General features: G+C 37.4%; 1 protein-coding gene across 1 annotated transcript in view; it reads left to right on the top strand.

The window, feature by feature from the left end:
* Nucleotides 1–13,130, top strand: part of POLR3G (RNA polymerase III subunit G) — a 102,933-nt gene that overhangs the window by 29,391 nt on the left and 60,412 nt on the right. The gene's annotated exons all lie outside the window — the stretch shown is intronic.

Genomic DNA, 13,130 nt, shown 5'->3' with positions numbered 1-13,130 from the left:
CTTTATAATTATATCTAACTATACCAACTAAGTGGACAGTTATGTTATACATAATTAAATTTCATTATGTTATTTTGCTATGAACCAGCAATAAGAAGAAATAGACTCTTCAGTTTCTCTATGTCTAGTAATAAGCTTCCCTGTACATTAGTTTCAACTATCAGTAAAACATATAAGTATTAAGTGATATTGAGCTGGAAAGTACTATTGAAACCAGTGTTTTAAGGGAAATTCTTTTTTTTTTTTTTAAGAGTTTATTTATTATTTCATGAGAGACACAGAGAGAGAGGCAGAGACATAGGCAGAAGGAGAAGCAGGCTCCCTGCAGGGAGCCTGGTGCGGGCTCAATCCCAGGACTCTGGGATCATGACCTGAGCCAAAAGCAGATACTCAACTACTGAGCCATCTAGGTGCCCCATAGGGAAATTATTCTAATGATAGTGCTCAGGATTAGTTATTAATATTAACATTGCACATAAGAATCCAATCATTCGGAATAATTAGGCTCACATATTGAATAATTCTAGCCTACTCAAGATTGGCCTGAAATAGCGTTCTGTTGGCTTCCTCAGTTATTCATTTGATATATTACTGAGCACCTGTCTTCAGCATGTTTGTCTTATCCAAAGAGCAACAAGGGGCGAATGGGACAGGAATTGGGTGAACTGGGGTAGAGTGTAGAAGAGATTAGAGAGGGAAAGGGATGAGACTGGAAACGTCTTATAAAACTATATAGACCATCATAAGGGTTTAACTTTTATTTGGGATGAGGGGAAAAAATTGTTGAAGGTTTTGGGTAGAGGAGTGATATGACCCACCGTGTGAAGTTTAAAAGGTCACTTGGGATCCTTGTTGGGAATACACCGTGGGGAGTCAAGGGAGGAGAAGGGAAACCAGGAAGAATCTGGTTGTTGCAGTAATTCAGGTGACATTTGATAGGAGCTGGGGCCAGGGTAATAGTGGTGGAGATAATGAGAAATACTCAAACTCTGAATCTGAAACTAGATTTTTGAAGGCAGAGCTAATAGGACTTGTCATAAGTGGCATATATCGGTTAGGAATATCAGTTCTTCATTGGTGATTAAGAAAAGAAATATACCTAGAGTGTTTATTTGTTTAATGCAAAGTAATTCCAGAAGAAAGCCATCCATCCAGTGGTGATATGGTAGCTCTCTATAGTTATCAGGAACTCAAGTTCCTTCTCATTTTCTGCTTTACCACTGTTACACCATAGTTTTCTTTCTCAAGGGCATAGATGACTGAGGCCTTTTTCATGACTGGAAAAGAGAGGAAGGCGGAGAAGTAAAAAATGTCTTCTATTCAGCTAAGTTGAATCTTTAAAGCAGCCTTTCCATAAGTCCTACACGACATTTTGACTTACAGATTTAGCTAGAATTTAGTCACAAGGCCAGCCCTACCCTAGAAGGAATGTCTGGGAAATGTAGTCTTTCAAGTGAGAACATTATTACTGCCCCCACCCCAAAACCCTGCTGTTCCATTACTAAGGAAAATAGGAAGAATGGATACTGGTGCTAACTAGCACCCTCTGCCACATGGCTGTGAACTAATTTGAAAGGTCAAAGTTGACCAGAAGGAAAGGACTTTTACCCTTTCTATGCCATGGGCATCTTTAGCTCTCCACTGAAGCTTATGACTTGCCTTCTCAAAATACTGTTTTAAGTATATGGAGTGATGCATAAGATTACAAAGGCAGTGAATTATATTGAAATATCATTATCAAAATAATAAAACTTGTGATAAATATATGTACTTCTTCATAGTTCCTATAATTCAGAGCAATGATAAATACTAAAGATATTTCGAGATCTCTGTAACAACTGTAATGTAATATAAAAATATCTGTGATTTTTGTTGGTAACTAAGTCACAGATACTACCAACACTATTGTGGTTGATTACCTGTAATAATAATCCAAAGAAATACTAAATTTCAGTTGTACATTAGTGGTATGATAGATGTAATTTTTTCCATTCAAGTTTATAGATTCCTTGATCCCTTGAACCTTCATTAACCCAAAGGTAAGGACCACTTTTCAAAAGATTTCAGTCTGTGCAACCAGCAGGACATGGATGGAATTATTGAGATTTGAAAGAAAAAAAAAATCCAGAGTTCATCTTCAGATATGTTGAATTTGAGAGGTCTATGTTATTAGTTAGGACTGGATTCAATAAAAGTAACAGGAAGATCCAAACCACTAATGGCTTAAAATAGCATTAACATATAAAAGCCTGACACAGATGATCCAGAGTTGATATGATGGTCCCACGGTGTCAGTTACCCAGGATCCTTCTGTCTTGTTGTTCCACCATGCGTTTTTTGGTTTCTAAGTTCCCCCTATGGACTCTGCAGTCATTGTGTCCATTGTAAATGCCTACAGCAGAATTCTTGCAAGGAGTAAATATTTGTTGAATGAATACGATAGAGATTCAAATGCAATCATCTTCCAAGAAGTAACAGTGCAGGTTTTAAGAGGGAGTAAGATTTTTAAGAAAGAGGGATCCCTGGGTGGCTCAGCAGTTTAGCGCCGCCTTCAGCCCAGGGCCTGATCCTGGAAACCCGGGATTGAATTCCATGTCGGGCTCCCTGCATGGAGCCTGCTTCTCCCTCTGCCTGTGTGTGTCTCTGCCTTTCTCTCTGTGTCTCTCATGAATAAATAAAATCTTAAAAAAACACTATTTGGCAATTAGCCAAAAATATTAAAAAAAAAAAAAGATTTTTAAGAAAGAGAATAGCTCTGTGTGTGTGTTTGTATGTGTGTGTGTGTGTAAAATCATGTATATTTGAGATTTTTTTCTTAAAAACCCAATTTTATACCTAAAAGCATGTGTGTATACATATATATAGTCACATGCACACCACACACACAGAGAAGGGCCCACATTTAGAAGAGCTCTATACTTGGTTTAATACTCTACGATTGCCAACTAGCAATTCTTCATAATTTCTGAACAAGAGACCCCACAAATTATATTTTAATATCAGTTTGGAACCTTAGATGGTCTTCACATTGTACTTTGTCCCCTAGAGAAAACAAAGTCAGATAAAATTGAGTGAATGGTCCTAGAATATCAGGAGTGAGTTGGTAAAATTGCAGGTTTTAGCTCCCACAAAAAATCTCAGTTCCCATCAAATAACATATATTTAACATATGCATATAAAATTATTCAACATAAGCCTTATAGGTACCTAAAAATAACCATATATTGTGACTTGATGGAATCTAGAATAATACTGCTTTACTGTATTTACTATTTTTACTATAATTCAAAACAAGAATTTAACTCTTGTACTTGTCAGAAAAAGCTCTTAAGTGAAATTCCAAGTCTTGAGATTATTCTATCTCGGATGGATGGATGATAGCAAGAAATAAAGTTTAAAAAGAACTTGGCAGTAAGACAGAGGCTGATGGCAGATTTAAAAAAAAAAGGATTTTGAGAGATTGTATCACGAGGAATGCAACTGATTGTTCTAGTTGCATTTATCAGCTACCCTTCCATCAATCAAACATAGGCTGCTCTTCATCCTCCAAACCAGTCAAAGTGACTCACTAGCAGTTCTGAAGCATGATTGGAGAACTGGTTTGGACTGCGTCTAAATACAGAAGAGGAGTGGGGCACTGGGTGGCTCAACTGATTGAGCCTCAGACTCTTGATTTTGACTCAGGTCACGATTTCAGGGTGGTGAGATCAGGCTCTGCACTGAGTGCTCTGTGGGGAGTCTGCTTCTCTCCTCCTTTCCCTCTGCCCCCCACTTCCAAGCACATGCACCCCCCTTTAAAATAAATAAATAAATCTTTTTTAAAAACCCAGAATATGAGAGACTAACTTGTCACTTGTTGCAAAGGATTTTTAAATTTAAAAATATGTTGAGGGCAGCCCGGGGGGCTCAGCGGTTTAGCGCTGCCTTCAGCCCAGGGCCTGATCCTGGAGTCAGGGATCGAGTCCTACATCGGGCTCCCTGCATGGGGCCTGCTTCTCCCTCTGCCTGTGTCTCTGTCTCTGTCTCTCTCTCTCTCTCTGTGTCTCTCATGAACAAATAAATAAAATTTTTTTAAATAAAAATATGTTGATTATTCCAATCCAAAAGACCCAGGTTATCTTGGAAAGGGTAGGGGAAATAATATGGGTTAACAAATGTATTAATTAAAGTTACCTAAGTTGACATTCAAAATATAAATATAATAATATTTCTAACAACAGTTCTTAACCCTCTTCCAAGAATCACATTAACCAATGAAACTTTTAAACACTGAGATATCTAGGCTTTTAAAATTACAGATCCCCAGATATATTGTTTAATTAGCTTATGTGCATCCCAGGCATTCATATGTTTAAACATTCCTACATGAGTCAGATGTTCAGTCAAGGCTGAGAATTGTTATTTCTCTGTTTTCTATATAAAGAAATTAAAATATCAGTCTACTTTTTTTCTACCACACAAATACCTCTGGATTGTTTTTTGTTGTTGTTTTATTTTGTTCTGATTTTAAGTTGGAGGATAGGTCTGTGATTATCTGACTTAAACTTTAAACTTAACGGCAAACTTGGAATTCATTTTTGTTGAGTCCTGGGATTATGTAAAAAAGATAGGCAGTCACTTGCAGAATAATGCAGAAATCAACATATGTTGAGCTGATTCACATGGTTTTATTTCTGTTTTTAATTAATTAATTAATTAACTTATTTATTTATTTATTTTTGAGAGAGCGAGCACAAGCAGGGGTGAAGGGCAGAGGGAGAAGCAGACTCCCCATCCAGCAGGGAAACAGATATGGGGCTGGATCCCAGGCCCCTGAGATCAGGGCCCCAGCCAAAGGCAGCCCTTAACTGACTGAGCCACCTAGGTACCCTGATTCACATGATTTTAAAGAAGCCTTGTGTGGCATAGCATGCTCCAGGGTGAGTAGCAGCAGGACTTTATTTAATAGTAGTGAAAGGAACTTTCATGCAGTGCAAGGAAAGCCACGTCTAAGTTCAGCTAACTGGACACCTTGGGAAATAAGGCATTCTGGATGGCAGTTTTCTGGCTAACTGGATGATCTTTCCTTGAAGCGCCAAAATCTACTTTAACCATTTGGAATGTAAATAGTTGTAAATTGTGTTATATATTTGCTGTTTTTCTAAGAAATTTCTTGAATATAATCCTTTGTTGATAGTATAGAATCTTTATCAGAGTAATCAGTCAAGAAATTGTAGTGAAAGTTGGAAGTGGTCAAGTTTTATCCAAGGTCAGTATCCAAGTTATCCAAGGTCAGTAGAACTTGACTTTCTAACTTGAAGGCCCAGACTCATTCTAATCATGGCTGTTAAAAGATAAAGGGTGGCATGTTAAAATTTTTTAAGAGTTTGGGCAAAAATCAATTCTACTAAAGCAGCATCCAATCTAGCAGATAGAAAGGAGCTTTGAGGAGCTGTACAAAATCAAAGACTTATAGCCAGAAGCTAGTGGGAACAAGGAAGTTATACTAGACAAAAAAACAGATTAGTTATTCCAAAGTTACTTTTCTTTAGCAGATGGCAGAGGTTTCTCAGGGAAATTACCTAACAAGTACTGATCAGGTAATTGCTGATTGATTGGTTTAAGATTCCCTTTCTGGGAAAACCAAAACTGTAATTAGGTTAAGTCTCAGTTTGGTGACATGGGGCTTAGCATAAATGACTCCATTTTTAGGTTGTTGTCTAGTTTTTAGCATGGCCCAGAGCCATGATCATATAGGATTAAACTTATAAGATGTTTACTGGGGGGAGGGTGGTGTAAGAATGCCAAATTTGATTATGATTCTCCCATATTTTTCAGTATCACTGTAAATATTGGTGTAATGACAACTAGCACATTTTTCCTAATTTTCAAGCTTCAAGGGAAGCCAGATAAAAATTAGAAACAAATTATAGCTTTATCCTGAGAAATCTTTATAACTGAGACTCAAAATTAACCATCAAAACTAAAATTTTCTCTGTTTATGGAGAGTATACAATAATGATTGAGTGTGGGCTTTAGAACCAAACTACCTAGAATTTGATCCTGGTTCATTTATCTGTAAACTCTGTTTATAGATAGCTGCTAACAAAGGTGTGGAGGGAGGCAAGCTATTAATAGTACTTGCTTTATAGTACCTTGTTGTGAGTAGCAAATAATATAAGTGAAACAAAACAGTGTTAGTCATATGAAAAGTATTGTAAAGCAGGCCAGTATGAGAATAAGTCATATTAAAGGATAATTTTCAGAGATGGCTAAAATAATGGCTCCAATATAGATATAAAATGAACATATGTCAAAGATTATATTTAACTTATTCTTTTTTTTTAAGTTTATTTAAGTAATCTCTATACCCAATGTGAGGTTTAAACTCATGACCATGAGATCAAGAGTTGCATGCTCTTCCATCTGAGCCAGCCAAGTACGCCTATTTAACTTATTTTTAATGAGAGAACTAGGAAAATGTCACAACTGTTTAAAAGGAGAATTCAAAAAACAGAGATATCTGTAGACCAAAAATATTGAAATGAATTTGTAGAGGGACATAAAACTTGCTTTTTATGATAAATGTCCCTATTCTCCTTCTGCCAGAAAGAATTCATTTGCATGTCTATAGACAATAATTTCATGCATTGTTATTTACTCTTCCTTTTTTTAAAAAAAAAAGATTTTATTTATTCATGAGAAACAGAGAGAGAGAGAGAGAGAGAGAGAGAGAGGCAGAGACACAGGCAGAGGGAGAAGCAGGCTCCATGCAAGGAGCCTGATGTGGGACTCGATCCCAAGACCGCAGGATCACACCCTGGGCCCAAGGCAGGCGCTAAACCGCTGAGCCACCCAGGGATCCCCTGCTATTTACTCTTCCAAGGCAAGGAAACTAAACCCGAGAAATTCTCCGACTTGCATTTCAATAAACAGTATCCATTAATTTGGGAGAATCTCTCCTTCTTGAAGTATCCAAAATATCCTAATGTTTCTGGTCTGCCAGGAAACAAATTTCTTACCACTTGTAAGTCTGAAACTGTCTTGGTTCCTCCAGGTTACTGTTACAAAAATACTATAGACTAGATGGCTTATAAACAGCAGTAATGTATTACAATTCTGGAAGCTGAGAAGTCTAAGATCAAGGCAGATTCCATGTCTGGTGAAGCCCTTCTTCTTGGTTCATAGACAATCACCCTTTCACAGTGTCCTTGCAAGGCAGAAGGGATGAGGGAACTCTCTGAAAGCTCTTTTGTATGGCCATTCATCTCATTCATACAGATTCTGCTCTCATGACCTAATCACCTCCCAAAGTCTCCATCTCAAATACCAGCATGTTAGGGATTAGGTTTCAACATACAAACTTTGGGGGACCCAAACTTCATTCTATAGCAGAGACTGTGCAAGACAGGCACAGGCCGGCTTTCCTGAAGGGACTCAGTAGGCAATGGGTGCACAAGTAAGGGTAGTTTTAATTCCCAAAAAGGGGCCTATAATATCTAATTAAATGAGTTCCATTCTTAAATATGACATTGTAGTGCCTCATTAATGATTTTTCCAATTACATCCTAACAAAAAGGGGGACAGATTCTCACTGAAACCATGCAAATAACTATAGTACCTTGCAAAATACGTGTATCATTAAGAGTGTCTGAATGTTGGGGCTGGGTGTGGTCAATGAGAAGCTGGTATCTTTTAAAATATTTTCAGTTTACAAAAAGTTTATTAAATTGCTGTGGACTACAGATAGCTTAAGAAGGAAAGAGAAGGGCCTCTTTATAGATCTAGAAAATAGAACATTAAGATAATGTCAACAATACTTTAAACAAATAACCACAATAAAAATTTCCCTTATCAGTTTTTTCAGTACTGTGTAAGAAATTCTTTTTCACTACATCTTGAAATGGCAATCTTGTGAAGCCATCTGCTTCTCAACAAAGGGTTCTAGAATCTTGACTTTAGTCCCCAGTATGCTCTGAAAGTGGTCCAAGTGATATCATGAAACGCCTATATCCAAGAGCCTGTTCTTTGAAGTGTCAATATAGTCTGAAGTAGCTGGCACATTCCTTTTCCATTGGGCTCTGAAATGATTCCTTCTTTGTTAAATACACACACGGAGGCCTGTAGCTGATTTGTTGTTTCAGGCCACCATAAGAATAAAACAAAACTATTCACAGATGAGAGACTTAAAATGGCTATGGCTAATGTATTACTAATAATTTTCAAATTTGAAAGGTCTAATGAGTACTCATAATAAGATAAATGTAACAAAGAAGTTGGCTGTTTCTATTGCATGTAAATCAAATAAAGCCATTTCCAAAAAATTGACAAAATGTCCTTAAGACAATGATTAAACCTATTTTCAGAGGTCAGTGAATGTTAAAACGGATCCATAAAAATAGATGATCATAAAAAACAAACAGAAAATAGATGATCATAATTTTGAAAAGAAAAAAAAATATTGAACTATAACATATAATCCTGAGAAATAATATACCTAGTATACCAGGAATATTAAATGACTGGATTCAGTATATCTGGCATAGGTCCTGGACATCTATATTTATTTATGTAAAACTCCATATCCATACCAGGTTGAAACCACTGGCCCATATAATACTAGATTCAAATTATAAAGTAAGACTTTGGCAAGAAGCATTTTTTTATTAAAGATTTTATTTATTTATTCATGAGAGCCACAGAGAGAGAGAGAGAGAGAGAGAGAGAGAGAGGCAGAGACACAGGCAGAGGCAGAAGCAGGCTGCATGCAGGGAGCCCAATGTGGGACTCAATCCCGGGTCTCCAGGATCACGCCCTGGGGTGAATGTGGTGCTAAACTGCTGAGCCACCCGGGCTGCCCAGCAAGAAGCATTTAAAAACATAACTGAAATTATGACTAAAAATATAATAATATAGTGTTGTCTTCTTTTACTAGGCAGCATACTGCCAGGTCCCTCATAAATACAGAAAAAGTCAATAGAATTATATTTTAGTCATTTTGATCAGTGTCTTAAGTTAAAACTCATAATGGGAAATGAGGCATTGGCAAATCCCGGGAACATCCCATGAAGTATATAAAAATTTAACCTCAGGAGAAATTAAGTGTCGTTTCTGATTGGACAACTCTTCTCTTGCAACTCATCACAAGTGACATCAAAAGAACCTGTGCTTTGCTCTGCTGCCTTGGCTGCCCTCTGTTCCATTTAGCCTCTCATGTCCCCAGCCACATACAAATATTTCTTTGAGTTCATAGAATTTTTAATAATAGTGAAAAAGTAGAAACAGCCCAAATGTCTATCAACTAATAAATGAATAATCAAACTGTGGTATATATGATCAAATATTATTTGGCAATAAAAAGAAATGAAATAGTGATACAGGCTACATGAGTGAACCCTGAAAACATACTGAATGAAATAAGCCAGACTCAAAAGACACATGCTGTGTCATTTCATTTATCTGAAATGGCTAGAAAAGGCAAATCCCTAGAGACAGAAAGTAGATTAGTGGTTACCTGAGCCTGGCAGGGAGAGAAAATTCAGAGAGATTGCCAGTGGGTACAACATTTCTTTTTGGGGTGATGTTCTGGAGTTAGATAGTGATGTTGGTTGCACATTTTAGTGAGTATACTTAAAACCACTGAATTGTACACTTTAACAGGGTAAATTTTATGGTACATAAATGATATCTTAATAATGGACATCTATTTTCTTTTCTTTTTAAAAAAATTATTTACGAGAGACACAGAGACATAGACAGAGGAAGAAGCAGGCTCCCTGCAAGGAGCCAAATGTGGGACTCGATCCCAGGGCCCTGAGATTGTGAACTGAGCCAAAGGCAGATGCTCAATCCCTAAGCCACCCATGTGCCCAATAAACATCTTTTTAAAAAGATAGTGTGGAGCAAAGGCAGTCAGTGTATCTGTTTGTCAGCTGCACAGAAGCATGAGAGACCTATGGAGAATTGTCTCCCACTGTTTCTATCCAAGTACATAGTATTTTTTTAAAACAGTTTTCCTTCTATGTGTTTTGAACCTATATATTCAAATATATATTCATATATATTTCTGATATGTTTACATATGTTTCCTTACATATTTTAAGTGTATGCCTAGATATTTAAAAAATATTCAAGTACATATTATTATTATTATAAATTATATATTTGAATTCATTTTTGTTCATATAAATAGAGACTATAGATTTTTAAAAGTCTTTTTTTTTTTAGAGGAGTTTTATGTTCATAATAAAATTGAGTAGAAGATAGGGATTTCCCATAGGCTCCCTGCCTCAGCATGCATAGCCTCTTTCATCATCAACATCCCCCATCAGAATGGAACATTTGTTACAATTAATAAGTCTACACTGACCTATCATAATCATCCAAAGTTCACAGCCTACATTAGGGTTTACTCTTGATGTACATTCTATGGGTTTGACAATTATACAATGACTTGTAACCATCATTATGTATTCCACCTATTTATCCCTTCCTCCAACCCCAACCCCAACTCCTAGCAACCACAGGTCTTAAAAAAAAAAAATTATTTATTATTTTAGAGAGAGAGAGTGCACAAACGAGTGCAGTAGGAAGAAACAGAGGGAGAGGGAGAGAGAGAATCCCAAGCAGACTCCCTGCTGAGCATGGAGCCCAACACAGGACTTGATCTCCTGACACTGACATGGTGACCTGAGCCAAAGTCAAGAATCAGAAGCTTAACCAACTGAACCACCCAGACCTCCCCACCCCCACAGGTCTTTTTACCATCTCTAATGTTTGCCTTTTCCAGAATATCATTATAGTTAGAATCATACAGCATGTAGTCTTTTCAGATTGGTATCTTTTACTTAGTACTAAGCATTTCTGTTTCCTCCATATCTTTTCATGACTTGATAGCTCATTTCTTTTTAGCACTGAATAATATTCCATTATCTAGATATAGTACAGTTTATCCATTCACCTATTTTTTTTAAAGATTTTATTTATTTATTCATAGAGACAGAGAGAGAGGCAGAGACACAGGTAGAGGGAGAAGCAGGCACCATACAGAGAGCCTGACGTGGGACTCGATCCCGGGTCTCCAGGATCACACCCTGGGCTGCAGGTGGCGCTAAACCGCTGAGCCACCAGGGCTGCCCTCCATTCACCTATTTAAGAACCTCTCAGTTGCTTATTTGCCACTGGTATGTCTTCTTTGGTGAAGACTATAGGTTTTTAATGTTGATGTCATATATTGCTATTTTGTTAAATTCTCTTACTGCTTTAAGTGTTTTTTTTTACCATTTATTTTCCTTTATTCTTTTGTTTTTCCATAAGTTGTTGGCTTTGGTGTATATTTTTAAACTTAAGAGTAGAACATTTTAGAGGTCTATGTGTAAGAGAGGCAAGGAACGGAGGCCCTACAATTGTGAACTGCGTTGTAAGGTGATTTCACTGGGCTCTTTCTTTGGGGATCCCAGATTCAGTATCATTAGGTCTTTTAGGTGTCAAATTTTTCTTTCTTCCTTCCTTCCTTCCTTCCTTCCTTCCTTCCTTCCTTCCTTCCTTCCTTCCTTCCTTCCTTCCTTCCTTCCTTCCTTCCTTCCTCCCTCCCTCCCTCCCTCCCTCCCTCCCTCCCTCCCTCCCTTCCTTCCTTCTCTTTTTCTTTCTTCTTTTCTTTTTGACAAGGACTGCACTGGAGCTAGACAACAATTTGTGGAGAATTGACATTTTAACAATGTTAAGACCTCTATAGATGTCAAATTTCTAAGAAAAGATCTTTCCATCTCTTGCCTGGAGGATAGAATTGCCAACATTCTTTGAGCTAGGTTAGAGGACTCTGGGAGTGTGAACTTTAAATATGTAAACTTTCACTGTACATAAACCTTTGCTAAATCCCTCTCTTTTCATCATAGGACCCCAGTTTAACAAGGTCTAGTTTCCTCTGAATAGAGATCCTGCCTTAGCTTTTCTACATAATAAACCTATAGTCAGGACCAGATTACAGTTTTGTGGGACCTGAAACATGCAATTTGGGGGTTTGGAGAGAAAGAATAAAAAATAATTTATCTTTGCAAATTAAAAAAAAAAATGACGATCTGAACATATTTCTTGGGCCCCTCTCAAGCCTTGGCAGGTGTCCATGCAAGTGCTACCCCCTAGCTACAGATTACTTAACTTCATGGTAAATCTAAAATAGCCTCCAATTTTACCCCCCAAGATGAGGGCGAGGAAATTGCTTAGTAGTGTAGTTAGGAAGGGATTTGGTGGTCTAAATTGCAGAGAATTTAAATAAAAAAGACCTTTACCACAACTCCTAGAAGTGCCTGGTACTTTCAGTTTATCAGCCTTTTGTCGGGGTGAAGGGGTGTTGTCTAAGATTGCTTCTTGGTTTCCGCATTCATTCTGTTTTCTTGGGTTTACCAAGTTAGTTTTTGTTCATCTATCAGCTTTTCAGGATCAGAATGTTGATGCCGTTGTCTTCTTTGCCATTCTTGATGTTTAGTTTTTACCAGTTAAAAAAAAAAAAGATTTTCTTGTCATTTTACTAAGTTTCAGAAAGGGGCAGAGGTAAAGGTGTATGCTCCATCTCCCATTCTGAACTCAAAATCAGAATGTGCCAAATCACACTCCAAAACTGCCCCCTTCCCAAGTGGCTGGAAGCATTTTATACTTTGAGCAGCACAGCATGAAAATATCCACTTACCCTTACCTTTGCCAGTATTCCATGTCCTCAAATTTTCCCTATCTGGTTACAGTGAACTGTCTGATGACTTATGCATTTTCCTGATTACTGCTGAGGTTCCGCATAATTCTGTGTGTTTATTGTCCTGTGTTTCCTCTTCTGTGACTAACCTGTTCATATAATTTACCCATTTTTGTAATAGGTAGTACTAAAGGGGAAAAGAACATGCCATCCCCAAATATGCCACTTTGGCATACTGATTGACCGTGAAGGCAAGTGGTAAAGGCAGATATAGGAAAGTCCCTCTGACTTTTCCCTCTCTAAAATGGGGCATACAATTTCCCATGAGAAAGGTGCCCTCCCTGGTATCGGGAACAAGAGAACATTCTTATCACTGGAGACAGGGAGCTGACACCAAGATTAATCTATATCAACAAACCTTCTAGAATAACCCTTGTCTTTCATTATTTTCCCTCGTCTATTTCCT

The sequence above is a fragment of the Canis lupus genome, chromosome 3 (assembly GCF_011100685.1).
Source record: "Canis lupus familiaris isolate Mischka breed German Shepherd chromosome 3, alternate assembly UU_Cfam_GSD_1.0, whole genome shotgun sequence".
Taxonomy (NCBI): domain Eukaryota; kingdom Metazoa; phylum Chordata; class Mammalia; order Carnivora; family Canidae; genus Canis; species Canis lupus.
Note: the sequence above shows the minus strand (reverse complement) of the source record. Positions and strands in the feature narration are given on the sequence as shown.